Raw genomic sequence first — 27,920 nt, forward strand, 5'->3', positions numbered from 1 at the left:
AAGGGTTGAACCAGTTTACAGTCCCACCAACAGTGTAAAAGTGTTCCTATTTCTCCACATCCTCTCCAGCACCTGTTGTTTCCTGACTTCTTAATGATTGCCATTCTAACTGGTGTGAGATGGTATCTCATTGTGGTTTTGATTTGCATTTCTCTGATGGCCAGTGATGGTGAGCATTTTTTCATGTGTTTTTTGGCTGCATAAATGTCTTCTTTTGAGAAGTGTCTGTTCATGTCCTTCGCCCACTTTTTGATGGGGTTGTTTGTTTTTTCTTGTAAATTTGTTGGAGTTCATTGTAGATTCTGGATATTAGCCCTTTGTCAGATGAGTAGGTTGTGAAAATTTTCTCCCATTTTGTAGGTTGTCTGTTCACTCTGATGGTAGTTTCTTTTGCTGTGCAGAAGCTCTTTAGTTTAATGAGATCCCATTTGTCAATTTTGGCTTTTGTTGCCATTGCTTTTGGTGTTTTAGACATGAAGTCCTTGCCCATGCCTATGTCCTGAATGGTAATGCGTAGGTTTTCTTCTAGGGTTTTTATGGTTTTAGGTCTAACGTTTAAGTCTTTAATCCATCTTGAATTGATTTTTGTATAAGGTGTAAGGAAGGGATCCAGTTTCAGCTTTCTACATATGGCTAGCCAGTTTTCCCAGCACCATTTATTAAATAGGGAATCCTTTCCCCATTTCTTGTTTTTGTCAGGTTTGTCAAAGATCAGATAGTTGTAGATATGCGGCATTATTTCTGACGGCTCTGTTCTGTTCCATTGATCTATATCTCTGTTTTGGTACCAGTACCATGCTGTTTTGGTTACTGTAGCCTTATAGTATAGTTTGAAGTCAGGTAGTGTGATGCCTCCAGCTTTGTTCTTTTGGCTTAGGATTGACTTGGCGATGCGGGCTCTTTTTTGGTTCCATATGAACTTTGAAGTAGTTTTTTTCCAATTCTGTGAAGAAAGTCATTGGTAGCTCGATGGGGATGGCATTGAATCTGTAAATTACCTTGGGCAGTATGGCCATTTTCACGATATTGATTCTTCCTACCCATGAGCATGGAATGTTCTTCCATTTGTTTGTATCCTCTTTTATTTCCTTGAGCAGTGGTTTGTAGTTCTCCTTGAAGAGGTCCTTCACATCCCTTGTAAGTTGGATTCCTAGGTATTTTATTCTCTTTGAAGCAATTGTGAATGGGAGTTCACTCATGATTTGGCTCTCTGTTTGTCTGTTGTTGGTGTATAAGAATGCTTGTGATTTTTGTGCAATGATTTTGTATCCTGAGACTTTGCTGAAGTTGCTTATCAGCTTAAGGAGATTTTGGGCTGAGACGATGGGGTTTTCTAGATATACAATCATGTCATCTGCAAACAGGGACAATTTGACTTCCTCTTTTCCTAATTGAATGCCCTTTATTTCCTTCTCCTGCCTATTTGCCCTGGCCAGAACTTCCAACACTATGTTGAATAGGAGTGGTGAGAGAGGGCATCCCTGTCTTCTGCCAGTTTTCAAAGGGAATGCTTCCAGTTTTTGTCCATTCAGTATGATATTGGCTGTGGGTTTGTCATAGATAGCTCTTATTATTTTGAGATACGTCCCATCAATACCTAATTTATTGAGAGTTTTTAGCATGAAGCATTGTTGAATTTTGTCAAAGGCCTTTTCTGCATCTATTGAGATAATCATGTGGTTTTTGTCTTTGGTTCTGTTTACATGCTGGATTACATTTATTGATTTGCGTATATTGAACCAGCCTTGCATCCCTGGAATGAAGCCCACTTGATCATGGTGGATAAGCTTTTTGATGTGCTGCTGGGTATATACATACATACACGTATACATATATATGTATATATACATATATATATAATTTGAATTAGTATACTAATTCTCAGAGAGAAGAATGGCCAAAATAATGGTTCTGTTATTTAAATTATTTTAAAAAGAATCCAATAACATTGTTTTAGTAATTATAATAATATGATTTTATGTAACATTTATTCACAGGATAAAATAATATATACTATAAACATATCATTTTTCTAGTTCATTCTCAGGGGCTTTTTATAAAATATAGATTAAGCAGCTTTAAATATATTTGTTTCAGCTGGGCGTGGTGGCTCACACCCAGTAATCCTAGTAGTTTGGGAGGCCTTGGCAGATGGATCCCTTGAGCCCAGAATTTCAAGACCAGTCTGGGCAACATGGTAAAACCCCATCTCTGCAAAAAATAGAAAAATTAGTCAGGTGTGGTGGTGGGCATCTGTAGTCCCAGCTACTCAGGAGGCTGAGGTGGGAGGATTGCCTGAGCCTGGAGAGGTTGAGGCTGCAGTGAGTTGTGACCACACCACTGCCCTCAAGCCTGGGCAACAAAGCAAGACCCTGTCTCAAAAAATTAAAAAATATATACATTTTTATTTTACTAAAATTGCCTCCATAATATTTGGCATCCTATAACTTGAAGTTTAATACATTTTTCTTTTAATATATACCAATTTAGTATATAATACACATATATTTTCAAAGGCACAATGTCTAACGAGGAATTTACAAATTATTTTAGAAAAAGCAAAATGAAAACTTTCCACAAAATAAACAGAATATACAAACAAATATCTCTGAAGGTTCCTGTTATTTATCTCCATGTATTATAAGTTACATTTTATTTATTTCTTTTTGATCAAGCAGTATCTGAATCCATTAAAAAATTTCTCCTGATATATTGACATGCTTTTAAAGCCCTCTTTGAATTGACAAGCCTAGCAATACTCATTCTTTTGGCCTCGAGTCATTTTATAAGATAAACAAAATCACAAGAGTATTTACTGAGACCTCACCTACAAAACTAGCCAACTACCCCCTGGATGGCAAATTTGGATGGGAGGGAGAAACAACCCAAAGAATTTACAAGCTAGCTAATAAAATATTCAATGAGCAGCCTAGAAACCACATAACAAAGCATTATATTGCAGGGTATTTGTTGTAAAGCTACATTTCCCCCCTTATAAATCCATAAATAATATTTATGCTTTTCACATAAATTTATATTCAAAGGTAGAACCCTATTATCTGTCACAGTGTTATTGTGAATGAAATGAGGTCATATTTACATGAATAACACTGAGAGTGTACTAACAGCTAGGCTCTGTTTTCGTATATTGATACATTTAATCCTTACGACTCTATAGGATAGGTATTAGATTGAATCATATAAAATTGCCATTTCTGTTGATTATCGGCAAAACTCTGTTTCAACCTAATACCCACTATTTCTCCCATTTTATAATTGAGGAAACTGAGTAACTTGCCTAAGAAGAATAATTGTTTTTCCTATCTTACAATTGAGGAAGTTGATGCTCAAGAAAGCATACATGACTTTTCCAAGAATGCACAGCTGTGTGCTTCTCAGAGAGAAAGATCAAGAGAGAGAATATTTGCAGATGCAGTTTGTAAATTTCATTGTGCTATAAAAAAGTTAAACTATTTTTGTTATTATTAAGTCTTTTCTTCCTAACTCCACATTGGGTCTTTTATTGCTCAACAGCCAAGAATTACCAGGGAAGGATGCCACTAGTTATCAAGACAGAAGTCTCTCATATTTGTCATCTTCTCAGATGATTCCCCCTCTGAAATGACAGGGCAACTTGCAATCTCCCATCCCTTGTTTTTCTGTTGTCAACTCAGTCCTCAATGATGAGGCACTGGAGTACTTTAGTTTGTTCTCAAATTATTTCCTTCTGTGCTTGGAACAAATGAGTTGCAAGGGCTATTGGGAATAATATTTTAAAGAATGAAACATTGTCATCTCTCAAGTAGTACACGAAACATATTCTTCAAACATAATTTCATATGAGCTTATTTGAGCTGGAAATAGAGGCAGTTTAGAAAATATACACAGCAAAAGAAAGAGGAACCTAAATACGGACATCCAGTTGTTCTGTTTTGTTCTTCCACTCTATTTTCACGAGTGTGTCATCCTCTCCCTTGTAATAAGAGGTACTTTGATACACTAATTTTGAGCAGTATTTGGCACTGAAATAAGTCCAGGAGAGACAATCTTCAGCCCTGGAGTAGAGAACACTAAGATCTTTCTCAGCTTCTCATCATGTGCTGCCTTTCCAAAGAAGTACTTAAATACTATTGCTAGTTTCTTTATAAAAATTCCACCTTCAACAGTAACATTTTATCCTTATGGTTCTCCAGAACACAGAGGGCATAGTGGTTACCAGTGCCTGAATCAGGAGCCAATCTGTGTTCAAAATCAGACACAAACTGTGTTTGAAAGAAACTTCCGTCACTCAACTACCTGTGTGACTTTGAGCAAGTTGTTTTATATCTCCATTCATCAGTTTTTCATTTGTAAAATGGGGATTATATTAGTTCCTACTCCACATAGTTTACAAGTACTTTAAATGGGATAATGTAAGTAGTGTTTAGAATATTGCCAAACATGCTCAATATTTTAATGGATAGTGATTTCTCATGAAATTGTGAGCATGTCTTACTTTAAGATTTAGAAACACAAGTGTTTTTGTCTGCTCATAGAATGCTTAAACATCTATCAGGAATTTAGGTTCATTTCCTTAAAAATTGATTCATCACACTCTTTGCAAGTATCTTATTCTCCTACTTTGTTCCCTAGGTATATCTTTAGCTTCCCACTTCCCACCATTTATATCTCATCTTAGTTTTCCCACAGTAAATACATTTGATCACCAGCTACATCTATCCTTGTCCTTTCCTTTCCTTCAGTGTTGGCATGCATTTCATTGCTTATCTTTATCACTTATGATAACTGCTGTATTACAAAAATATACATCAAATGCTGACACAGGTTAGCAATGCTGGGCACTTTTCAAAGCACAGAAAAACTGTGCCCTACAATTAAAGCTGGTGAACTAGAGACACATAGAAGAACAAATTAAGATCCATCACCACCACATATATGTGGTTACGACAATAGAAAATTGCATGCGAACATCATACACAGTAATAGGGGAGCTTTGCACTGGGAGAAAAAAGTAAAATGTGAGTTATAAGTCACGGTAGGTTAATAGATGACTGCTAGCTCTAATTTGCTCATTTTCTTACAGAACCTTTAATTACTTCATTTCTAATGCACTTACATTTGCCAGTAGTAGTCTTTTTTATTCTTCTAATAATAGTTCCTAAGGTACATCCTATAAATTATCCCTTTCCTTTTCCTCTCTTTCCTCTCTTTAAACAATTCTGAGAAATGGAGAAAAAAATGTGAACTATAATCTTAAATAACTTCTTTGGATTAATACAAGTGCAAAAAAAAACCAAAACAAAACCTTCTGTTATTAGCACTCTGCTTTCCTGGCCCCATAAGAATGTCCCTATTCTTATACATGCCAATTTGTCAGCTGCAGCCATTGCTGCTGACCTGCCGTTTTCTATTAAGGCACCAACTCTAGACAAACAAGCCCTCTCCATTCATTCCCTACATTCTTTACTTCTTTAACTTGTTCTAATTCCAGGTTTGCTCTAAGAACCCTCAATTTCAAAACCCCTCATTAGGCTGGAGGAAAGTACTTCAAACTTTGTTTCCTTTTACTCTGTAAAAGGCTAGCTTTCTCCCTAAACTCATTTGTTCAGTTTTGTCTCTTAGCTTCCTTACCTCTTACATCACTCTTTTGCAAGAACGGTGCCTTAAAAAAAAATTCTCTAAGCCCTGTCCCTCTTGTCTTTAAGATGCTTCTGCAAATCTCACCTCTAGATTAAGTGGAAGAGATAAGTGTTAGCACTGAACTCGCCCAACAATTTAAGTGATGACTATTCTATATTTGATAAAACAGCAACAACTCACAATTTAGAAATTCTGGGAAAAGCAATGACTTGGAGACAGAGAAAAATTTGTGGTAAGACCAGCTCTGTGGCAAATATTAATAATTAAATACAAAAAGAATAGAATTTTCTTCTTGCAAATATAGAGACATTCATTCAGTTATGCATTCATTCATATCATAAACTTTCCTAATCTCTTAGTACGCTAGGGGCTGGAATGATAATAACAATCACAACAGGAAAAATGTCTCTTTTCTGGAGTGTTCATTTACGGAGTAAGTTTTTTTTCAGTTCTTTCCTTGCATTCTTAACTCTTCACATGATGCCGAAAGAAGGAATTTGCATCTTTTGAAGGCAAAATATACAAATGAGACATAACACACTTGATTTTAAATGTTGAATTCAATGTCATCACTCTCAAAATCTTTAATCAGAGTAGTCTGAAGTATGATAGTAAAGGGATGGATTTGAAAATTGAAATGTTTTCTTCTCTCTTTTTCCTTGTCTCTTTTTTCCACTAATGGAAGAACACTACAAGAGTTTAGCAATATGAAGAAAAGAGGGATAGCCATGCATTAGATAACAAACCTTTAATGAGTGAAGTTGTTTATGATTCCTAAGGAAACTACACTTAAACAAATTATATTTCATATGTTTTTATAGATTTGATTTAAAACATCCTTTTATGCCCAACGAACTAGGTAGGAAACATACTATTCCCAGTTTAAAAGAGAAAAAAATTTAAAGAAATCATATGGCTAGTAGACAAAGCTAGGATTGAAGCTAAAACAGGATTTCCAAATCCTGGACTGATATTTTCCCCACTATAATACATACTACTGCCTTTTAAAAATGCACATGCTAATGTAAACCTAGGGCAGGAAAACTTCAGTCTTTTGTCATACAAATAGTAAAATATACACCATATTCACAGTTAGCTTATGTTTTATATATTTCATAGATAATAAGATATTTGAAAACAAATTAAATTTTTATCAAAATCCTTGGCAAAGTTTGCAGTTTCCTTTTGTGTGTTCAATTTTTTGATAAAATTTTAATATATATTTTATATTACAGTAGGAAAAAAGCATGTATACTTTGATTTCAAAGTCAAGTGAATTTTGAAATTCTGAGGCATGGCTCTGACATCAAAGATATTCAGATAATAACCACACTGATAACATTAACTTGATTGAATATTGCAATCCTCTTGGTTAGAAATATTTAAAAGTTGTCTTTGGTTGATTTCTCTTACTAAGAAAAATGTATCTTCCAAAGGGAATTCTGTCAGGGGCTATTACTGCATTTTCTTTTAGAAGAAAAGTAGATAGATTTGTGTAAAATTCACATGTACCTTTAAATTTTAAGTGCAAGAGATCCCAAGCCTTACAGGAAGTAAAGGTAATACTCTATGAAATTTAATTGAATATATCCAATTATGATGTTCTAGTATGATCATTACTATGTTAAAGTTGATCTCAAGATATGAATGTTGAAATGTAAAGACTAGATCTGCGTGAACTATGTTTTAGTATCTCAGTGGTTAGCACTAAGAATGTAAAATGTACTGCCCAATAGGTTTGTTTTCTAAAAATAAGATGACTCTAAATTCATAGGAAATCATAAAATTATTTTTTAAGTTCTTTTCTTTTTCTTATACCTTCCTTTACCATGTTTTGTTTTGTTTTGTTTTTCCATTTCCTGTATCTATTTTGGCCTCACTCTTCAACTTCATTTTACTCCAATTTTCTTTACTCTTATTCTATAATCTGTCTTTTTTTTTTTTAGAATTCCCTTGTCTCATCTTCACTTATGATTAGCCTCTGGCCTATAATACACAAAACGGACATAAGACCATTCAGTATACTGAAAACATGACACTCTGGTTTATAATATTTCTTTTCTTTATGAGAAAAAATAATTTCCTTTCTTCCTGTGGTAATAGAATCCTTTAACCATGTCTTTCCCCATTCTGCTCTATAATCCATCACTCTGCTTTTCCACACTCAACTTACAGTCTCTGACCCTCCTTCTCTATTACTTTCTTTGAGGTCTGAATCTCTTTCATCTCTTTTGCTATCTTGCATACATTTCTTCTCTCAAAAGCTTCCTATTTCTATTCATAGCAGCCAAGGCTGTAGATATTCCATTTGTGGAGATAATATAGAGGAGAAAGCCCACCAAATGGTTTAACTTTCATATACTAAATGTTGGCTGGAGCTCTGAGTGGCAAGTCTATATAGCACAAACAGTAAGCACTATGGGAGCTCAAAACCTTTGAGACATGTCCCCGTGTATGTCTGGATTTTATTTCTGTGTCTGAATAACCACGTGCTTGCCTCAACCTTGTTAGGATTATTTAGTGCAATTGTTCAGGCCAAAAAGCATTGAAGTTTTCACAAAAATGTTGCCAAGTTAAACTTAGCTTCACAAAAATAACAAAAAGTAAAAAAATGGTTTTAAGCTATATTTGTTAATGGTCATTACTTGGAACTCAAACTTAAGATGTCATTTCAGACATGGCTACTAAATAAACTAGAAATTATATTCAAGGATGCCAGAAACTTACTGTGCTCTGTCCTGGTTCAAATAAACCTTTTAAAGTGGATATGCATATAGTAGTGGTATGTACTCGGTAGGCATTTAATAAACCCTTGTTTAATGAATAAAAACAGAATAATCAGCATTTTGTAAAATAATTTGGAACGAAAACGCATGCACAATCTACCATCTTTTCTTAAAAGTGATTTCACCCCAGTATTAATTTGTTAGATATTACTTTCCCAGATGTGGGCTAACGAGTGAGTTCGGCCAACCCTCATCTTCCTTTGACATCATAGTACCTATTTCCTTCCAGAAGTCCTGTTTCCTGAACAATCCATGTGATTATATTGCCACAGTGGCGGTTCCCAATCTGGATTGGTATCACTTCTCTAAAGGGACTTCAGAAATGCATGTACATTTGTGTATTTATGTGTTTGTGCATGTATGTGTTGTGTCAGGCGTCTGGTATTATCAGAATAACTGGGGAATGCTATTGGCATTTAGTGGGAAGGACCTAGGCATGCTAAGGCACCCCTAATGCCTGGAAGAGCCTGGATAAAGAAAGGGTGTTATCAATAAAGCCAAGAATGCCCCTGTTTAGAAACACTGTAGCATTGTGGAGATTTGCTTATGCTGGGTAGACTGAGTCTAACTTTAATTTTCGTAAGGCCTCTGCTGAGGCAGTTATCTCTTGCTCAATTTATCTGCTTTATTTTAATTATTTAATAAGTCATTGTTACCAGGTTAGGCTAGTTTTCTTTGCCTACCATAGAATAAGGCTGGGGTAGAAAATAGAGTAGCTTATGTAATGTCCTAACATAAACATTTAATAAGAGCTCACCTTGGCTCTCTCTGCTTGCTCCAGGCCAGGGCATTTTCTCGAGTAAGCTGATGGTGTTGTTTCTAAGGTAGAGGAAACGGGCCCATGGATTCTGTCAAACCACGAATAATTTATTGGGCAATTACTATATGCCAGTACTGTTGTAGATGAATACATGTATAATCTCATTTTTAGCTTTCCAACATATCTATTCTCTTCTCACAGATGAGGAAACTGAGGCATCAATCAGTTAAATAATTTGCATAAGGTCACAGAGCAAGTTATGGAGCCTAGGCAGAACCCTGCAATTTGACTCCAGAGACTGCATCTTAGCAACTAAAGTTGTCCTAGGATAACTGACTGAATTAATTCAACTCTTGTCTAAAGTTGTGGTTTTGTTTTGTTTTGTTTTCTGCCTGCCAGGCTTGCTTTACTGTTTGGTTCATACTGAATAGATTGCCTTGTCTACAGTTACCAGCACAAAAGCTGGTAAAAGCTTTTAAAAGCAAAAGCACCCAGCATTATCAGGAGGGCACTAGGCCACTGGTCCCTGGGTTAGCAGGCATAGAGAAGCACCCAGTGGGATGAATGACAGCAGAAGTAGCCCAAGTCCTGCTGGCTGGAACCTTATAACCAGGTTAATTGATGTGAAGGTAGAATCCAGAGAAATGATCACTTAGGTCACCAGGCCAAGGGCCTCAGGTAAAGAGCACAGTTCAGAGGCTGAGGTGAGGCCAAGAAAGCATGAAGAAATGAGGTCAGCAACACAGGTGTTAGAATGCCAGACTGCATCCGGAAAACGGGGGTAGGAAGATCACACCACATTTCAGGCTCACTGTGTGGAATAGGGAGAGGCCAAGCTGGCCAATGCATAACAGAAAAAAGGATACCGCACTGCATGTAGAGGGGTCTCTTCTTCATCTCACCTGAACTGCCATGTCAGCCCCTTTGTGCCCAGGCTGTCCGCTTTTTCTGTAAGGTCCTGAAAATAAACACTATGATATCATGACAGTAATGTTTACTGTCAGTATGTCCCAGTCTTAGTATTAGGTTCCTAAACTGGTTGGGCTACCTCTAGAAATTTGTGGAAACGTTTCATTTTTCCCTCTGCTGCTTCAATGACCTTCCTTGTTGTTGAGCTGTCCCTGCACTGGAGCAATCAGAATGAAACTGGAGAGCTTCTTCAATAGTTGCTGAGTGTAACACTAGAAACCATTATAAAAGGATGAAGTCTCACTCAGAGAATCTGCCCTTCTTCCAGTCATGAGAATTAGGACCCCAGGAAAGGGAGACATTGGTTGGTGTATTGCTTATCACTTATCACAGGACTCAATCTTGACCTACATCTGGATCCTGCCAAATTGTGTGGCACCGTGAAGACATAATCAGACAATATTGATACACATTTTTTGTAATGCAGGATACATAGAGTGTGTTTATTTTATAACTTCATTATTTATTTAAATTTAGGTCTGAGGCCACTGTGGTCTGTCTTACCCCACTGTATCAAATTTTGAATTCTAATTTGGGTTTCAGTCTGTTCACAATCTAGTTATATCCAGAGAATCAAAGGATAGTTGGATAATTCAGCAAAAGTATTTATGGGGTAAATGTATCTTGGCCATCTTGTAGAATCTGGACACCTTTTGTTTTTTGCAAGTATAAATTAAAAAGAGACATGCATTGTTTTAATTTTAAAGGCAAGACCTGAAAGGTTCTACTTGCCAGGATGACTCCAGAAGTTCCACAGCTACCATTCTGTTGGTTATTTAATCAACTTTTATTTGCACACTCAGATGATACTGACAATACTGTAGGCTCTTGAGGTGATAGAAAATAAACATATACCCTGACCTTAAAATATATGAATATACGAAAATAATCTAAGCCATAAGAATATTCCCTCTTTTATGGTTCAGACTTATAAGTTAGGAAAACTGAGCTCCATGAACATGACTGATATGGTTTGACTTTCTGTCCCCACCCGAGTATCATGTTGAATTGTAATCCCCAGTGTTGGGGGAGGGACCTGGTGAGAGGTGACTGGATCATGAGGGCAGATTTCCCCCTTGTTATTCTTGTGATGGTGAATTAGTTCTCACAAGATCTGGTTGTTTAAAAGTGTGTGGCACTTCCCCCTTAACTCTCTCTCTCTTTCTCCTGCCACCATGTGAAGACACGCCTGCTTCCTCTTCACCCTTCTGCCATGATTGTAAGTTTCCTGAGGCCTCCTAGCCATGCTTCCTGCAGAACTGTGAGTCAATTAAACCTCTTTTCTTCATAAATAACCCAGTCTCGGGTAGTTCTTTATAGCATGTGAGAATGGACTAATACAATGACAACGATTACTAGTTGGAGCCTGGTAAGAGGTTAAGATTGAGGGAGTTGGCAGGGCATGGTGGCTCATGCCTGTAATCCCAGCACTTTGGGAGGCTGAGGCAGGCAGATCATGAGGTCAGGAGATCGAGACCATCCTGGCTAACACAGTGAAACCCCACCTCTACTAAAAATACAAAAAATTAGCTGGGCATGGTGGCAGGCGCCTGTAGTCCCAGCTACTCCAGAGGCTGAGGCAGGAGAATGGCGTGAACCCAGGAGACAGAGGTTGCAGTGAGCTGAGATTGTGGCACTGCACTCCAGCCTGGGCAACAGAGTGAGACTCAGTCTCAGAAAAAAGAGCGAGGGAGTCTCTCTAGGGCTATAAATGGAGAAAAGGCAAACCTCATAAATAGATGGGATAAGAATGCTCATGTAAAATTCCAGGTGGCATCTCTGTCCTCATTCCTCATCTACTTATCCACAGTGAACACTTCGGCTCTGCTCAGGATTTTCAGAGTCAGAAACATTAAAGAAGCAAACCAGGAATCATATTTTGGTTACAAGGCATAGAGATCTGGATCTAAGGGAAAATCAAGGTTAAAAACTGAAATTGGCCTCTTATGTCCATGTCAAGGAAGAGTACACTCCTGTCCAGCATCAAACTACAGGTGATACTGGGTTCAGCTCTGCTGAATAATAATCCAGTAACCCAATAAATAAATAATCCAATAACCCAATAAATAAATTATCCAGGAAATAAATAAGAGGAATCCCATTCGGTATAGGATGGTTAGAAGAGAAAGACATGGGATGATGCTGGTGCAGGGATTCCCTACAATATCAAGGGGAGATACCTCTTCTACTTACTTCTTGTGCTTCTCTATAACTGCCTCCAAGAGTCACGGTCTAAGTTCAATGAAATGAACCATTTAAGCACAAAATCTTTAATTCATTATAACCTCAAGATACTATTGTCTGCCAGTTCAGTACAGCCTCATAGAATGACCATAACATAGAGTCAAACTGATTGTCAGTTTGACTCTGGCCCAGAGTCTGTGGCCCAGGCTAGAGTGCAGTGGCGCGATCTCGGCTCACTGCAAGCTCCGCCTCCTGGATTCACGCCATTCTCCTGCCTCAGCCTCCCGAGTAGCTGGGACTACAGGTGCCTGGCACCATGCCTGGCTAATTTTTTGTATTTTTAGTGAGACGGGGTTTCACCGTGTTAGCCAGGATGGTCTCGATCTCCTGACCTCGTGATCCGCCCACCTCGGCCTCCCAAAGTGCTGGGATTACAGGTGTGAGCCACCACGCCTGGCCGTCAGTTTGACTCTTAGCTTGACATTTATTATTTGTGGCTACCAGAGAAGTTTACTTACACCTTTTTTTTTTTTTTTTTTTTTGAGATGGAGTCTCACTCTGTCACCCAGGCTGGGGTACAGTGGCATGATCTCGGCTCACTGAAACCTCTACCTCCTGGGTTCAAGCAATTCTGCTGCCTCAGCCTCCCAGGTAACTGGGATTACAGGCACTCACCAGCATGCTGGGCTAATTTTTGTATTTTTAGTAAAGATGGGGTTTCACCATGTTGGCTAGGCTGTTCTTGAACTCCTCACCTCAAGTGATCTGCCTGCCTCAGCCTCCCAAAGTGCTGGGATTACAGGCGTGAGCCACCATGCCTGGCCAACTTACACCTCTTTAAGCCTCAGTTTCTTCATTGATTAGAGGACTTAAGAGACAACATATACCAAAATAATGCCTTGTGCATGGAGGTCATTGGTATGTGGTAGGTGTGTTTATTATTTTCCAGTACCAATAACTGTATTCGTTTCCTGTGGCTACTTTAACAAGTGACTACAAACTGGGTGGCTTAAAACAACAGAAATGTATTCTCTCACAGTTATGGAGGCAAGAAATCCAAAATCAAGTTGTAAGTTTTGTTTCTTCAGGAGGCTTCAATGGAAAATCTGTTCCATGTCTCCCTCCTGAGTTTGTACAGCTGTTAGCAATCCTTGGTTTCCCTTGACTTGTAGACACATCACTCCAATCTCTGCCTCCATCTTCCTATCACCTTCCCCTCCATGTTTTCTTTCTTTTCTTTCATTATAAAATTAAAAATTTTATTTAAAGAAATGTTTTTTAACTTTTTTTTTTCTTTGAGATGGAGTTTTGCTCTTGTTGCCCAGGCTAGAGTGCAATGGTGTGATCTCAGCTCATTGCAACCTCCACCTCCCCGGGTTTAAGCGATTCTCCTGCCTCGGCCTTCCGAGTAGCTGGGATTACAGGCATGCACCACCACGCCTGGCTAATTTTGTATTTTTAGTAGAGACAGGGTTTCTCCATGTTGGTTAGGCTGGTCTCGAACTCCCGACCTCAGGTGATTCATCCGCTTCGGCCTCCCAAAGTGCTGGGATTACAGGCGTGAGCCACCGCGCCCAGGCTTTTTTAACGTTTAAGCTCAGGGATACATGTGCAGCTTTGTTATATAGGTAAGCTTGTGTCATGGAGGTTTGTTGTATAAATTATTTCATCACCCAGGTATTAAGCCTTGTACCTATTAGTTATTTTTCCTGATCCTCCCCCTCCTCCCACCCTCTACCTTCAAGTCAGCCCCAGTGTCTGCAGTTACCTTCTTTGTATCCCTGTGTTCAAATCATTTAGCTCCCTTATTCCAAATAAGGTCACATTCTGAAGTTCCAAGTGCACAGAGCTATTAGCAGGGGGTAGAAGGACGCTCTTCCACTCACTACAACATATGTTATGGGCTAAATTGTGCCCCGTCCCCCACATTCATATGTTAATACCTTAACTTCCAGTACCTCAGAATGTGACTGTATTTGGAAACAGTGCCTTTAAAGAGGTAATTAGTTAAAATGAGGCCCTGAGTGTGGGCCCTAATCTAACCTGAATGGTACCCTTATAAACAGAAATTCGGACACACTGGGAGACACCTGAGGTACCTGCACACGGAGGAAAGCAGGTGAGAACAGTGAAAAGGCAGCCATCTGCAAGCCAAGAAGAAAGAGCTCAGAAGAAACCAACCTTGCCAGCACCTTCATCTCAGACTTCTAGCCTCCAGAACCGTGAGAGATTTCTGTGAGTTAAGCCACCCAGTCTACAGTATTTTGTTATGGTAGCCCTAGCAAACTAATACAACACATACAATTAATGATTGGTCTGCTTTCTTTAGTTTCTTTAGGTTTCTCTGGACAGCAGCTTACACATTGAAGCTGACTCTTCACAATGTGGTAATGAACCCTTGGTTGCAGTGACCTTACAATGTCAAGGGAGCTCAGATACCACCTCATGCATCAGCCAATATCACCTTTTGCAGCAAACTTTTGTTTGATTTTCTTGTTGAAGTACGTGAATTATAGTGAATATAGTCAAGTAGCTTGATAAATGCAATTCTACAGTATCTCAGATCATCATAGTGAATATTATGGTTATTGTAAAACACAGAAGGTATAGAGGATTTCGATTAAGAGTACTTGAAATTTCTTCAAAATAAAAATCCTTATCATAAGCTTGTTTTCTTATGGTCTATTTTTTTTTACAAGTTAAATGTAAAAAAATTGGTCAATTGACAATTCTGCCTAAGAAAATCAAATAAAAGTCTTAAGACATATATATGGTATTCCATCCATTTCAACATAGCCATTGTGATTTGAAGACAAATGTTAGGTCACTTAGTCTACTATCCTCCATTGGCAAATTCTAAAAGCTAGTTTTCATGAGCATGAAACTTTGCATCTTTTTATTTATAGGCTTCAAAAAACCCTTAAACTCCTAAGTGTTATCTTTTTAAACTAGTTTATGATTTTCACAGCTGCCATTTCAGTTTGTTGTTTTATTGCTTTTGTAAAGAGCTCTGAGATTTTTATGAAGGTGCTAGGCTTATAGTGTACGTTTAATCACCATTTCAGTAATCATTATCTTTGTCATTTAAAACAGCACCTCTGTAAGGCTGTGCTGGCATTAAATAATATACATAAGCAATTAACATTAAATATTAATAATGATATTGGTAAACTCTAAGACATAAAGGAAGAACAATAGAGTTTAAAAAGCATATGTAGTTCTCTTAAGCTTTTCTATGACAAGTGTAATTTCAAATATATTTATTGTTGAGATATGTAGCTGATGTATTTCTTACAGCTGGAATACCTAGAGATTTTACAGCAATACATCAACTAGTGCACTAAGGGTGGATCTCACATTGTACTCTCTTAACAATAGTTGGCAGCAGGTAACATTCCTTTCTTCTGTGTCTACTCTGACCTGCTCCAAGGTCAAGATAATGAATATGTGATCACTACTCACTTCCCTTTGAAAATATATGGATTTCTCACAGTTATCTACCTGTCCCTTGACTGTGTTAACAGCAATAAGTAGGTTACGGAGAAAAGAAAAAGGACAGGGACTAGTGATACTCTAGTCTCTGTGGATAGCATGAGCATTGGAACAATGTTTGGATAGCGTAATGGGTCAAGTGCCTTGAACAGATTGTCTTGGTCCGGATTATCAACTCTATAGCTGAGTCTCTCTCTTTTTCTGATGTATCTCAAGTGCTTAGCACAGTGCCAGGAGCACAGGAGTTGATCAATCAATAATCTTTAATGGGTAAATTAATGAATTAACAAACCACAAAGTGCATTGCCATTCTTCTTTGGGAAGAATTTGTTAGCTGCTTAGTTAACAGTGATAAATGGTACTGAACACTGTCTGGCAAAATTTAAAAAAACAAACAGGCCATGTTGCATCAAGCTGAAGCAAAGCATTATCAAGATGTAGAGAGCAGCAAGCACATACATACATCTGTGAAACGGAAGTAACTGCAATTACTGAAAAAAAAAATTTGCAAAGCATAAAGCTGTTCAAACTGAATATATAATAAGCATGATGTATATGCTGCAACAAAAAAAGATGATAGAACATTTGAAATCTTAGGGAGTCTCTAGAGGAAGTGCAAAGTCATGGCATTTATTCTGAAAAGTTCTTAAAGGAAATCAGTTTTAAATCAGATTTTGAAGAAGGTGAGAGTTCTCATTTGGTATAGATAAGTACAAAGTTGATAGATTAGAAAGCCAGTGTAGGAATTGAAAAATCCTAATGGAATTAAGTGAAAAAAAAGTAGGTGGGAAAAAAATTTTAAAGAACTCAAATAACTAGAAACACTTAAATAGGAAAACCTAACATAGTATATGCACAAATGTTCTAAGAACGTATTAAACATAATACACTGGTTCATTTCTTTAAATAATATCCTTAGACCCTAGCAGGAGGGAGGCTAGCTCAGACAATGGCTTCCTGACATCAAATTTTTGTGCTTGCCTACACAGCCTAGTTAATAATCTTTCAAAATGTAACCACCTGTGAGTGAGATGTTGAGGAAGTAATAAATAATTTTACTGCACCTCAGAAAAATATATTCATAATTTTACCATACCTGAATCATGGGAGGGTAATTGTGATACCTTAGACATGGCATCCTGTAAAATTACAGGTTTTGTCTGTGTATATTAGCTAAAGTAGATAATCAGGTTGATCAATAATGTTAAGTAAAGAATAAAACAACAAAAAACTTCTTCAATTATCTGAATTATTAAGGTAAGAGTGAATTTTATAACAAGTATATTTTCTGGATCAGTGGTTCTCTACTTGTTTGAAGCACTGAGGACTATTTTTTTTTTTTCTTTTTGAGACGGAGTCTCACTCTGCCGCCCAGGCTGGAGTGCAGTGGCACAATCTCGGTTCACTGCAGCTTCTGCCTCCCAGGTTCAAGCGATTCTCGTGCCTCAGCCTCCTAAGTAGCTGGGATTATAGGCATGTACCACCACACCCGGCTAAGTTTTGTAATTTAGTAGAGATGGGGTTTCACCATGTTGACTAGGCTGGTCGCGAACTCCTGACCTCAAGTGATCCACTTGCCTCGGCCTCCCTAGAGATTACAGGCATAAGCCACTGTACCCGGCCCTGCACTAAGCACTATCTGTTGACTGAATAAATAGCATGTTTTACACTTATTTCTTTGAATAAGTGTGTTATTATAATTAGTAAATTTAAAATTTATTTACAAAGATTTCTAACTTCAAATATAGGACAAGTGGCCACCTCTATAGGAATGGGAGCAATTATCAGAGAAAAGGGGTAAAAAGGGCTAAGGCAATATGTAAAACATCTAAAATGGTATTTGTTACAATGTGCCTGGTGTTGGCCATTGTATATGCATTTAATAAAAGGGGAATTCTTCAAGGATGTTTTCTGGTATAATACAGGTTTTCTAACTGAAAGAAGTTAGGGACCACCGAGCTAGACAATTGCTTAGATCTGTGCTGACAGTTGTGACTTCCTAGGATCACTGGATTAAAGAGCATCTTAGCAGCTTTGACATCTTTGTCTGTCTTATTGATTGATGCTCATCACAGTGGTCTGAACCATGATGAAACTATCTCTATCAGTCATTAAGGAAGGCTGTCATGTCATGCATATTGCCACAATTTGAGGCTATATGTGAATAGGAGAAGTAATGAAACTGCAAGATGACCAATCCTGTAAATTTAGCCATGTGTCATATATTGCAAGACCCAGAGTATATGGCCAGAATGATAGATATTAATGATGGAGACGGCTTGATTTAAATAGCTTATTGTTCATATGTGTAACTTAAATGAATTTATTTTCTTTTTCCTCAAAAATCACCCTAGTTACAACTGGAAAGATTAACTGTCAGAAATTAGTTAAATGAGAAATAGAAAATGATTTAATTCATTCCATAATAGATTTGAATTGCAATGGAATTGAAGGGGGGAAAATATAAAATTATGAAATGCAAAGAAAATGAAAAAGATGGAAAAAATATGTATAAATCACTAATTTAGATGAATCATTTTGCTTAGTATAGAGAGCACAGTTGGTAATGGATTATCTCAAAAATGCTTGAAATGTGGCACTGCCAAGAGGTAGTTCTGTTCATTTATTTAATTTTTGCGAAGTCAGGTAATTTTGAAAAAACAGTACTGCAAGAAAGTACTAAAATTGCAAGATACAGCAGCTCAGTTAAAAATAACTAGAAATAAGAACCTATACTTAGTAGAACAAAAAATAAACTTTAGAAAATTGTTTTTGTGGAATCAAAGATCTCTGACAGGGACAAATGGCAAACATTTAAGTTGAAAAATAAATACAGCGAAGCTTAGCAATAGAATTAAAACTAGATTTTTAGAAACTGCTGATTATCATAAACGACTTTTAAATGATGGCTGGAAGATTATTTAAATTGTATACTCAAGTTAGATTAATAAATTATTATATAATAATATAATAAATATTATATAATAATTCTACCTATATTTGTATCCTAGCATCTAACAAGTGCAGGCACATTGTGACATATGCCTTTTGGGATGTTTATCAGATCTAACCCCTCTTCTTTAACTAGTCCCATATCAATAGGGCATCTTTGCTCCCATATTTGAAGTAGGGGATCCTTCCCTAGGGTCATAGCAGATTGGGCTGGAGAAGAAGGACAGTTACCTCCCCAAGAGAAGTGGATCTAATTCTCTTATTCGGAACTGGAGCACAGTTAGTTAAGTGCTTGAATAGGAAAGGGATCTAAAGCCAGTGCAGAACCATGTTTCAGCATGGACAGGCACTACAGCAGAGAGAGAGGAGAAAAAGAGAGACAGAGAGATTGAGTGGGGGCAAGAGCAAGAGAATGAAAGCAGATGCTCGGTGAGAGGAGATAGCCCCATGATGTTCGTGTTCTAGGTCCTAGTTATAGTTCCACATGAGATTTGATTGGATTTCCCAATGTTGGTTTATTTGCATTTTCTCTATAGTTTTTATAATAAACTTCGATTGTGCTTATGTATTAGACTATGAGTTACATTTAGGGCATGAAGAAAAAAGTTCTGCAGAGAATAGAAAGAGCTAAATATTAGGCAGGGTCATCACAGTTCTCTAGGTTTCTCCATTTGGTGATTTAGTAAAACACAAATACCTGCATTTAAAGGCTTTTTACATGTTAATGAGGTAAAGTAGGCTTAGTGACTTCTCTAGTCATGTGATTTCTTAGTGGACTGAAATATGATTCCCAAACACATAATCCTGCTGGATTTTGCTTAGTCAAAATTTTAAGATTTTGAGATATTCAGCCAAAATCAGGCTACAAGTTTCTCACCCTGTAGAACTTGTTTTTGCCTAAGTAAGCATGATTAGACACAATTTGTACTTCTGGAAAAAGTAAATAAGTTAGAACAAAAGCCATAATGAGATACCATCTTCTGTCTACAAAACTGAAAAGAAAAAAATATAAATCCCAAAGTTGATGAGAATTTAGGGAAATGGGTCATCTCATACTTGGCTGTTTGAATTACGATGAGAAATATACCAATAGTCACTTGCTCATTGAACAAATATTTATTAAATATACTCTAGGTGTTAAACATTGTCCTACACACTGGTATTTAGCAGTAAACAAAACAGAAAAAAACCTTTGCCTACATGGAACTTGTAATTTCCAAAATCTTTAAAATGTTTAAAAAGTTCATATCCTTTTTACCTAAGAGTTTTACTTTTTAGAGAGAGAGAGATATATATATATATATATATATATTTTATTCACACAATGTAATATTATGCAGCCATTAAACATGATGTTTTTAAAGACCATATGATTATGTAAAAATTAAGTTTTCAGCCAGGCGTGGTGGCTCACGCCTGCAATCCCAGTACTTTGGGAGGCCGAGGCGGACAGATTATGAGGTCAGGAGATCGAGACCATCCTGGCCAATCTAGTGAAACCCTGTCTCTACTAAAAATACAAAAATTAGCTGGGTGTGGTGGCATGTGCCTGTAATCCCAGCTACTCAGGAGGCTGAGGCAGGAGAATTGCTTGAACCAGGGAGTCGGAGGTTAGGGTGAGCTGAGATCATGCCACTGCATTCCAGCCTGGTGATGGAGCAAGACTCCATCTCAAAAAAAAATTAAGTTTTAAAGGATTATCCACAGCAGGTTCTCATCCTTATACAAATAAATATAAGTACTAATATACATATACTTTTTAAAGAAATATGTACTAAAACATTAATGGTAGTTGTTTCTGTGTGACGGGATTATAGATAATTTTTATTTTCCACTAATTATGTCTTAATATTTCTAAATTTTCTGCAATAAACCAGTATTAATTTGGTCTATTTTGTTTCAAGTCTAACATGGATGGTGTCTCATATTTTCACAAAGTTGAGAATTAGAAGCTCAATGAGGGCAAGAACCCTGTCTGTCTTGGAAACTTGGTTGAATCAATGAATAAGTCAGCATTAAAGAGAAAATTTGCATACTTCAGTTAAAGGAGAACATTGTAGTGCAATTGTTACTGTACATGTTTGACATCAGCAATATCTATAAACTGATTACTACTTTTCATTCAGTTATCTGTATTAAAAATGCTACATGAAATTTAATGTAAACTTGGTTCCATATATGTCATTTAAAATATCCTCTGAAAGATGAACACAGTGTACATAAAAGAGAATTCAATTAAAAGCAGTGAATCCCTAATGATAGCTTAGGATGGATGCTTATTCAGGCCTGAACAGTTATCTGTCCAAAGTTCCTACTGTATGCATTCTAATTAAGGAAAAACAAAGCATTAGAAAAACTGTAGGTAACATGATGTGAGCTATATAATGTGAAATGAAACTATCAGTCAAAAAAGTGTTAATAAAAAGTTGAAGTTTTAGAGTAGGTATAGTGAACATATGTTACTTTTACCCCTTGGCATCTGTATTTCCCAATTCTAGTAAAATAGGACCTCCTCCTCCCAAAACCTTTTCTTTGGGGAACGACTCCTCAATCCATGTAATATAAGTAGGTTTGATCCGCACTCTCAACTCCAGTGCTGTCCAATACCGTCGTGGGTATTTCGTTTAAATTTAACATACTTAAAAGAAAGTCTAAATTTTAGTTCCTCAGTTGCCTTAAGCACATTTTGAGTAATCAATAGCCACACATGACTAGTTGTTACTGTACGGGACATAGTAGATTATAGAACGTTTCCATCATCACACAACGTTTTCTTTGACCATGCTAGGGGTTTCAGTAACCCAGTATTAATCCCATGTGACTGGCTGCAGGGATGAATCCAGGGAAGGATGTATGACCCAATTCAGGTAGGTAAGAGCCAGGCTGAGGATTTCTGTAAGGGTTGTGAGAGAGAAGTTCTCATGACTATTGGAATAAAAGAGGAGCAAGGAGATTGGAGCTGCTGCAGTTTCCCCAAGGGACAATCCTGCTAAGAATGGACACTGTACAGAAGACAAAATACCTACAAACAGAGAGAAAACAGGTCACTGAGATGCTTTCTGAGATCATGAATCAACAGTGCCTAAAGACTACCTGTGGATTGTTTTGGTTTTTGGGTTTTTGTTTTGTTTTGTTTTGTTTTTTTGAGACATGGTCTGGCTCTGTCACCCAGGCTGGAGTGCAGTGGAGTCATCTCGGCTCACTGCAACCTCCACCTCCCAGGATCAAGCAACTCTCCCACCTCAGCCCCGCAACTAGCGGGGACTACCGGCGCGCACCATGTCCAGGTAATTTTTGTATTTTTTGGGGGGATTGAAAATTAAGAATGTATTTTAGATTGTGAAATTTAAAAATCTAAAAGCACAGTACACATTTTCAGAAGAGGAATTTTACTATTACCCACTTATGGTGATATTTGCAATATTAGAATATAATTAGGTTAAATAAATCAAATAAGGAATCCAGAAGAAACTGTTCTTGAGTTAAACCAAGTACACATTGGCAATTTTGAGAAAGGAGAACATACATTAACATAACACACAAGCTCAAATGCAAGTTTGTTTGTTTGTTTGTTTGTTTGTTTATTTATTTTGAGACGGAGTCTCACACTGTCACCCAGGCTGGAGTGAAATGGCGTGATCTCGGCTCACTGCAACCTCTACCTCCCGAGTTCAAATGATTCTCCTGCCTCACCCTCCCAAGTAGCTGGGATTACAGGCGCCTGCTACCATGCCCGGCTAATTTTTTGTATTTTTAGTAGAGACGGGGTTTCACTATGTTGGCCAGACTGGTGTCAAACTCCTGACCTTGTGATCTGCCCGCTTCGGCCTCCCAAAGTGCTGGGATTACAAGTATGAGCCACCGCTCCTGGCGTCAAATGCAAGTTTATACGGTGAGTGTTTGTTTGTTTTTTTTGAGACAGGGTCTCGCCTTTCGCCCAGACTAGAGTGCAGTGGCGCAGTCTCGGCTCACTGCAACCTCCGCCTCCCAGGTTCAAGCGATTCTCCTGCCTCAGCCTCCCAAGTAGCTGAGATTACAGGCACCCGCCACCATGCCCAGCTAATTTTTTGTATTTTTAGTAGAGATAGGGTTTCACTATGTTGGCCAGGCTGGTCTCAAAACTCCTGACCTTGTGATCCACCTGCCTTGGCCTCCCAAAGTGCTGGGATTACAGGCTTGAGCCACTGCGCCCGGCTGTGGTGAGTGTTTTTAAAGGATTTTAAAAGCATGCTCCATCAGCATAATAGCTTTTTCTCATTTACAGAACAGATGCATTTCTGTCTGCTTGTGTACAGCAAAGGGTTAGAACCTGAATAAACTTATTTATGATTCCAGAAATGTGCTATTTTAGAAATGTACTCCATAGAATTTACTTCACTGCACCTACCACTGATTCTTCAAATAAGCAAAGTATGCAAGGTCTTATCCCATGAAAATGTTTTTAAGTGCTAGCATTTTAAATTGAAACATTGTTAGAAATGTAGCAATGTCAGGTACAATGTCTATACTTAGTCTTATTTAAAATAAGAATTGAATGCACAACAGAAAATTTATCATTTTCTTTATCATTGGAGGGGAGGGAAAGAAAGCCAGCAGAGGTGGGGGTATGATTACACTATTTAAGGAAGAGCTGAATACAAAGACAATGAGTCTTTCATAGTCTCAACAACTCCACAATGAATAACTGGATTATCTCATTTATAATTCACATTGGATCAAAAAAATTGGTTCCCCTCTGTGCATATCAATTTAATTCAAACCTTATTATTTTCAAAATACAAAGATGAATACTACAAGATAAACTCTAACTCCAATAGGTATTTTCTAAGTAGAAGACCAAACAACAAAGGGAATCCCTCTTTCCAGTGTCTTTTGATATGACAAGATGTTGCCAGAGTGGAAGTCTAACACTTAAATAAGCATTCTCATGGCCAAGTAAGAAACTACAGTTGTTGTGGGTATTACGCTACCATTACTCTACGTATTACATATTAAATTAAACTCTGCATTAAATATGCTTGTATAATTATGCCGTTAATGATAATAGCAGTGATGATGCTGGTGGAAAAAGCCTGTCTTTAGCCCAAGAAAAGTAAGGGAGAAAAATGTAACAAGCAGAAAGCAGACACAGAGTTGGGCATTTTTTGACTAGGAAAGAGAATTTTAAGCATAGAAATATAAAAAGAAAAGTACTCCCTCATTTCCCCTATGTGGAAATAATATGAAACATTTATTAGATATACTGGACAAGAACAGAACTAAGTACTCCAATTCTACTGCAGCATTACAAAAAAAAAATCCCTTCACCACAGGGTGAGATTTAAGGGCAACCTGCCCAAGGATGCATGTTATATAAAACACAGCAAGATTGCCACTGCCCTGCCAAGTACTTCCAGTCTCTACCCAGGTCCTACTGAAATACTGGTAGTCCCAGTTAGTTTTACTGAAATAAATATTTAAAGAAAAGGATAAAGCATTTAAAAAGACAAGTGAAAATGCTTCAGGAACCACATATCCAACACAAAGTTTCTCGTCAAATGAGTTATGTTTGCCTCGCACTAATGAACTTTTATTTCACTCAAATTAGAGCACAAATCTTCCATACATAAGTATCTTCCCTGCCCAATAATTCAAAGGAAAAAAATCCAAAATGATTAGTAAAGAAAAATATAAGAATTAACAGACCCTTTAAATTTGTTTTAAATATTTTTAAGGTTTAAAACGTGTTTAAAGTTTGTAATTCCTAGTAGGAAAACATTATCTGAACGAATACCCTAATGGCAAACCACCGTAAAATGCTTCAGTTGCATTTGTGGGAGAGAGGTAGGGATTAATTCCTAGTAGGAAAACATTATCTGAACGAATACCCTAATGGCAAACCACCGTAAAATGCTTCAGTTGCATTTGGGGGAGAGAGGTAGGGATTACTTCCTAGTAGGAAAACATTATCTGAATGAATACCTTAATGGCAAACCACTGTAAAATGCTTCAGCTGCATTTGGGGGAGAAGGGTAGGGATTATCTTCAAAGCACCCCAGCTCTCTTGATGAGAAGGTCAGAGGTACACTGGTTTGTATTATTGCGACATCCTTAAGGTAATCTAGGTTGCTTTTCCTTCAGCAAGGGCTTTATTTATCAGAAGGGCATTGTGCTTGACTCCCAATTGGCTGACAATTTACTGATAAGATTTATAACCTTTGGGTTGCTCTGGTATTTTGACAAATTTGCTGGGTTCTGAGCCACATCTTGGAAGGCCACCATAACTTCTGGATCCTGCATGTCTGCAAGAGCCTCTAGATCACTAAGAATTTCATTGAGTCCAGGCATTCTGGCCATTCCAGACATTCCTCCGGGAAAATTACCAAGCATTCCCTCAGGAAAGCCACCTGGAAAAGAGCCATACTGAGCTTCTGACTGTGGTCTGGTTTCTTCCTCCCTCCGGGCTCTCTCATGCTCTTCTTGAGCCTTCTTAACTCTTTCTATTCTTTGATCTCTTGCTCTTCACGTTTCGCTCATACTTTCTTCTGCAATTTCCTGTGCCCTAGGTTGAACTTCTTGCAGCATTGTACTAGCATCTTCATCATAATCCAATTTACAGAAAAGGGCAGGATCATGGGCTACATCTTCCCAGTGGCCTAGGAGTCTGTGTGCTTTCCCTCGCCATTTGTAAGGCTGAGCTGAATCAGGATTTATTTCATGGCTCTGTCACAGTCTCGGATGGCAGCATTTGGCTTCTGTAATTTGACAAAAACACTGGCCCTCTTGGCATACAAAATGGCCAAGCGCAAATTCAGCTTAATGGCATTTGTGAATAAGTCAATGGCTTTCTGCAGTTCACCATCATTTAGGGCTTCAATAGCAGCCACTTTCTTATCATTTGCCTGATCTCATCTCCTCTGTTATCTCTGCATTTTCTTTTTTTTTTTAGACGGAGTCTCGCTCTGTCTCCCAGGCTGGAGTGCAGTAGCGCGATCTCCGCTCACTGCAAGCTCCGCCTCCCGGGTTCATGCCATTCTCCTGCCTCAGCCTCCCGAGCAGCTGGGACTACAGGCGCCTGCCACCGCTCCCGGCTAATTTTTTGTATTTTTAGTAGAGACGAGGTTTCACCATGTTAGACAGGATGGTCTCGATCTCCTGACCTCGTGATCCGCCCGCCTCGGCCTCCCAAAGTGCTGGGATTACAGGCGTGAGTCACCGCGCCTGGTCCTATCTCTGCGTTTTCATCTCCCATTTCTTAAGGGCATCAGTGTCTGGTTCAATCACCCATTCATTATCAACTTCTAGATCATTTTCCTCACTTGATGGTTTGTCTGACTTTAAGTTGTCCTCCACCTTCTTACTATCAGGTTTTTTTTTCCCTTGGTATTTTCTTCTGATTTAGCTTTCTGAGTAGCAGGTGGTACTTTACCCCCATGCTCTCCACCCACTCCCTCAGGAAGCACATATCCTCAGTGTGCAGAGTGCTCGGATCCTGCTTACACATTTTCACAAGGGCCTGCTCGTTCACTTTACGGGGGGGTCCATGGTCAGGAAGCAGTGGGCTAAGCTGAAGAGCTGCAGCCCGGTTCCAGGCCCAGGCACTGGCTTGGCGTGACCGCATAGAAGCAATTTTTGTATTTTTTTGGTAGAAACTGGGTTTTGCCATGTTGCCTAGGCTGGTCCTGAACTCCTGGGCTCGAGAGATCATCCCATCTGAGCCTCCCAAATTACTGTGATTACAAGCGTGAGCCACTATGTCCGGCCTACCTGCAGATTTTTAACTTACAAAAGCCAATAAATTTCTTTGTTGTTCAAGATTAATTTGGGTCTGTTGTTTGGATATATAACTAAAGTAGTATTAACTGAGATATATAATTGAAAGTGAATGAACTAAAAGCAGTGTGGTTATCTCTTTGATACCATCATAAAGCCTCAAAAGTGACTCCAAGTATATTAAAAGAGGTTTTGAGTTAAATTTTGATTGTAATTCAAAGATGAGAGTGACATGTAATTATACAGATAAATGTATGTTGTTGCCATTTAGCAAAAAGAAATTGTTTAAATCTGGCGGGGTGCGGTGGCTCACACCCGTAATCCCAGCACTTTGGGAGGCTGAGGCAGGAGGATCACTTGTGTCTAGGAGATCGAGACCGGCCCAGGCAACATAGCAAGACCCCGGCTCTATTAAAAAAAAAAAAAAAAGGAAATTGTTTAAATTTTATATAGTTTATTTTCTGAAAAGCTGTTATCAAATCAGTGGGAGTAAGTTTACATAATTGATAGCCCCTTAGAACCCATGAATATTTATTTATTTATGTTAATATATAAAACATATATAGTATAATATATAAACATAAATATATGTTAATATATAAGTGAGCGTTTTTCCCCAATTCATCAGACTCACAAGTTATCCAGTTTTGCTTTATTGATATATAGGTGTTATATAATATTTTCTTACACTGCTTAAAGTGACTTATGGTTGATTTTAGTGTAGCCTACTTCCATCTAATAGCTGCAATAGCCTTTTTATATTGAGTAGTACTTCCTTATGATGATATAGAAAAAAATTGTATAACTGAAACTTGTATTACTAAAATTTTGTAGTTTCATGTTTAATTTTATATTTCTTTTCTCTTGCTTCTCACCCTCAGTTTTGTACCTCCTGTGAACTAGTTTGATGGTCAGAAGAAACAGTTTAAAAAAAACGAACAGGTGAAGAAAATATACAGACCTCACTTGTTAACATTAAATAAAGAATGCTTTGGCCGGGCGCAGTGACTCATGCCTGTTAATCTCAGCACTTTGGGAGGCCGAGGAAGGCGGATCACTTTGAGCTCAGGAGTTTGAGACCAGCCTGAGCAACATGGTGAAACCCCGTCACTACTAAAAATACAAAAATTAGCCAGGCATAGTGGCCTGTAATCCAGCTACTCAGGAGGCTGAGGCTGGAGAATCGCTTGAACCTGGGAGGCAGAGGTTGTAGTGAGCTAAGATCACGCCACTGCACTCTAGCCTGGGTGACAGAGCAAGATTACGTCTCAAAAAAAAAAAAGGAATGCTTTTAATTTCAGTGCTGACCTTTTCAGCTGCTTTTTAAAAAATGTCTGTAATACGACTAGAAGAATCTCCATTTTCACTCTGGCAACCTCAGCAGC

At 37.9% G+C, this 27,920-nt stretch overlaps 1 protein-coding gene and 1 pseudogene across 3 annotated transcripts in view; both read right to left on the reverse strand.

The window, feature by feature from the left end:
- Positions 1–27,920, reverse strand: part of ADGRL2 (adhesion G protein-coupled receptor L2) — a 295,308-nt gene that overhangs the window by 247,068 nt on the left and 20,320 nt on the right. The window lies entirely within an intron of this gene.
- The window catches only part of LOC129043772 (hsc70-interacting protein-like), a 33,496-nt pseudogene continuing 30,494 nt past the window's right edge, over positions 24,919–27,920 (reverse strand).

The sequence above is a fragment of the Pongo pygmaeus genome, chromosome 1 (genome assembly GCF_028885625.2).
Source record: "Pongo pygmaeus isolate AG05252 chromosome 1, NHGRI_mPonPyg2-v2.0_pri, whole genome shotgun sequence".
Lineage (NCBI taxonomy): Eukaryota > Metazoa > Chordata > Mammalia > Primates > Hominidae > Pongo > Pongo pygmaeus.